The following is a 4567-nucleotide window of genomic DNA, read 5'->3' as shown; positions in this document are numbered from 1 at the left end:
AAATCAGATCTAAATCATTGGAAAGATATCAATTGCTCATGGATAGGCAGAGCTAATATAGTAAAAATGACAATACTGCCTAAATTAATTTACTTATTCAGTGCCATACCAATCAGACTACCTAAAAATTATTTTATACAGCTAGAAAAAATAATAACAAAATTCATCTGGAAAAACAAAAAATCAAGAATATCCAGGGAAATAATGAAAAAAAATTCACAGGAAGGTGGGTTAGCGGTACCAAACCTGGAGCTTTACTATAAAGCGGCAGTCATCAAAACTATCTGGTACTGGCTAAAAAATAGAGTGGTAGATCAATGGAATAGGCTAGGCTCAGGAAATGCAGTAGTAAATGACACTAGTAATGTAGTGTTTGATAAACCCAAAGACTCCAGCTTCTGGGATAGGAACTCAGTATTTGACAAAAACTGCTGGGAAAACTGGAAGATAGTATGGCAGAAATTAGGCATAGACCAACATCTTACACCTTATACCAAAATAAGGTCAAAATGGATACATGATTTAGACATAAGAGGTGATACCATAAGTAAATTAGGAGAGAAAGGAATAGTGTACCTATCAGATCTTTGGAAAGGAGAACAATTTTTGACCAAACAAGAGATAGAGTATATTATAAAATGCAAAATGGATTATTTTGATTACATTAAATTAAAAAATTTTTGTACAAACAGAAGCAATGCATCCAAAATTGGAAGGGAGGCAGAAAACTGGGAAACAATTTTTGAGGCCAGTGCTTCTGATAAAGGCCTCATCTCTAAAATATATAGGGAATTAAATCAAATTTATAAGAATCCAAGTCATTCCCCAATTGAGAAATGGTCAAAGCATATGAACAGGCAGTTTTCTGATGAAGAAAACAAAGCTATCTATTCCCATATGAAAAAAATGCTCTAAATCTCTAATGATTAGAGAGATGCAAATTAAAACAACTCTGAGGTACCACCTGACACCTATCAGATTGGCTAAAATGAGAAAAAAGGAAGATAATAAATGTTGGAGAGGCTGTGGGAAAATTGGAACACTAATGCATTGTTGGTGGAGCTGTGAGCTGATCCAACCATTCTGGAGAGCAATTTGGAATTATGCCCAAAGGGCAATAAAGCTGTGCATACCCTTTGACCCAGCAATTCCACTTTTAGGTCTTTTGCCCAAAGAAATCATGGAAGGGGGAAAGGGACCCACATGTACAAAAATATTTATAGCTGCTCTTTACGTGGTAGCAAGGAATTGGAAGTTGAGGGGGTGCCCATCAATTGGGGAATGGCTGGACAAGTTGTGGTATATGAATACAATGGAATACTATTGTGCTGTAAGAAATGATGAGCAGGAAGAGTTCAGAGAAACCTGGAGGGTCTTACGTGAGCTGATGATGAGTGAGATGAGCAGAACCAGAAGAACATTGTACACAGTATCATCAACATTGAGTGTTGACCTACTGTGATGGACTATATTCTTCTCACCAATGCAATGGTACAGAAGAGTTTCAGGGAACTCATGATAGAAGAGGATCTCCAAATCCAAGAAAAAAAAAGAAAGAAAGAACTGTGGAGTATAGATGCTGATTGAACCATATTATTTCTTTTGTTTTGGGTGCTGTTGTTTTTTTTTTTCTATTTTGAGGTTTTGCATCACTGCTCTGATTTTTTCTCTTGTAGCAGGATTAATGCAGAAATAGGATTAATGTTATTATGTGTATATGTATGTGTGTGTGTATATATATATATATATATATCTATATGTATATGTATAGAGATATATAGATATAACCTATATCAGATTACCTGCTGTCTAGGGGATGGGGGAGGGAGGGGAGGGAGGGAGAAAAATCTGAAATTGTAAAGCTTGTATAAACAAAAGTTGAGAACTATCTTTACATGTAACGGAAAAAATAAAAAAACCTTATACATTAAAAAAAAATTAAATTAAAAAAAAATGTTATCACCAGATGGTTACTTTGTCTTTCTATACTCTTCCTACTTTTGCTTATGTGAATGAAAAAAACTTGGGAATCTTACATCTTACATTCCTAGGTTCACACCCATGTATAATGCTTTCTCAGCTATCCATTTCTCCTTACACTTATACCTACTTCTCCCTCCTCCTCCCCCATTTTCATTTGTCCTGTCTCAGTCTTTCATTATTTAGTTTCTGTTCTGCATTTCCTCATTCTTTCCTTCAATCTACAACCACACAGTTGAATATCCTCAGGGCAGCTAGGTGGCTCAGTGGATAGCTGGTAAACCCCAGAGTTCTTTGGGTGTTACATATCATTTGTCTCTCCAAATGTCCAGGAAGTTTATGGCTAGCAGATTAGCCCCTATCTACTGACTTCTTTCCCCAGGATAACTGATAGAGGGGTGGGATATTAGGAGAAAGTGATGTGGAGGAAGGAGAGGTTGTTAGTGTACAACTTGATTTCTAAGGCATCCTATGTGGTGATAACTTCTGAATCTCTATATTTATCCACAATTTCTCATTTGAACTCCCAGCCTTGATTGCAGAGGAGCTGGTGGTCATCCCTACCTAGATGTTTTGTCAGCATTTCAAACTCAACAAGTCCAAAATAAAACTTCATCTTCTCCCCTTAAAATCCCCCCCTCCTCCAAACTTTTCTGTTTCTGTTGAGGGCACCACCATGCCTTCTCCAGCCCAGGTTCACAACCTCAGTCTTCTTTGACTCTTTGACACACCCCAATCAAAAGCACTTTCCATAATCTTGCCTTTCCAGACCAGTTTTTGTTCCTCTCCATTTGCCTGCTCTATATCTCAGTCAAAATGGCTTGCCTCTATACCTTTGCAAGAGCTATGTCTAATAGGTTTCATTTACTCCTAGGTACTCTACTTGGTTTCAATTCCGCTGACATTTTTATCATGCTTCACTCAAGATAAACTGATGAAATAAACTCACCACATGAAAACTCGTCATCATGGACTTTGCTTCACCTTTACTACTCATACCTCACCTGGAGGGTGGAGCAAAAAATTCCTTCTATCGCCTCCCTTTAAAGAAGACTCAAAAATACCAGCTCTCTCTTCATTTGCCACTATCTGCCTACTTGGTGTCAACTTCACCATCATCTTCCTCATGGTCTTGTGCAAGGTAACATTTGGCTCTATTTTCTCCCTCTCCCCTTCCCCCTTTCAGCTTCCTTTTGTGTATTGCCTTTCCCCATTAGATCATAAGCCCCTTGAGGGCAAGGTTTTTTGTTTGTTTGGTTTTTGTTTCCTTTTTAGTGTTTCTAGCACTTACCTCAGTGCCTGGCACACAGTAGGTGCCTAATAAATGTTTCTCATGTGGTATAGCTTTAGAATCTTCCAAGAACCCCAACTCAGGGGCCACCCCCTACTCCAAGTCTTTCTTGAATTCCCTTAAAAGTTAGTGCGCTCTCAACAATATTGTGTGTTGATCAGCTGTGATAGACTTGACTCTTCTCAGCAATACAATGGTCCAAGATAGTTCCAAAGGACTCAAGATGGAAAATGCTCCCCAAATCCAGAAAAAAAAAAGAACTATGGAATCTAGATGCAGATTGAGCCATACTATCTCTATTGTTGTTTTTCTTTTTTGAGGTTTTTCCTTTTTGCTCTGATTCTTCTTGCATAGCACGACTAATACAGAAATATGTTTAATGTGATTGTACTTATATAACCGATATTGGATTGCTTGCTGTCTTGGGGAGGGGGGAGGGAGGGGAGAGGGAGAAAAATTTGAAACTAGAAATCTTATAAAAACAAATGTTGCAAACTACATGTAATTGGAAAATAATAAAATGGGAAAAAAAGTTCTCTCTCTCAAGTTGTTCTTTATTAACTAATCTTCCCTTCCTTTCAGCTTTGCGTCTCAAGGTCTAAAGGTCCCTTCCTGAAATTTCCATTTGCCATCCCCCCCACCAATGAATGGAATGTGTAGAGGGCACTATTTATGGTGTTAATCTTGAGTTTCAGAATGAATGGTCATGACCTCTGCTTCCCAAAATACAGGCCAAGGCTGGACACATGGTAGAAACTTTTAGAATTGAAATCTAACCTATGTCTCTGTTTCTGGGTTCAAATTCTGATTTAGGCATTTGCTTTCTGTGACCCTAGGCAGGTTACTTGACTTTCCTGAATCTCATCTGGGAAAAGGGGCTATTAATAAAACCTGTATCATGGGAGTGGTAGTGAGGATCAAATACGTGTTTTGCAAACTTGAAAGCGCCATGCAAATGTAAGCCATTATTGTTATTAATATTGTTCTAATTACTCAAGGAAATAGGATTTGGGGCGATGCAGACAAGATCTGAGAAGCAGGTACACACTGGGCAAAGCAGCAGATCCTGAAGCTTACTTGCTGTGTTCTGTTCAGAGAGAGGCTGAAGGCACAAGTTTGTTATTATTGATTGGTCAAGTTTATATAGCGCTTTCTCTGGGCTTCACACAGGACAGTTTAAATTTTTCTTTTTCTTTCTCTCCCTCTCTCCCGTTCTCATTTCTACAACTCTCTCTTTGTCCCGCCCCCTGCTCAATGACGTTACACAGAGAACTCCCCCCTCCTCCTCCCCAAACC

Source organism: Dromiciops gliroides, chromosome 4 (genome assembly GCF_019393635.1).
Source record: "Dromiciops gliroides isolate mDroGli1 chromosome 4, mDroGli1.pri, whole genome shotgun sequence".
Lineage (NCBI taxonomy): Eukaryota > Metazoa > Chordata > Mammalia > Microbiotheria > Microbiotheriidae > Dromiciops > Dromiciops gliroides.
This window is presented reverse-complemented; position numbering follows the sequence as displayed.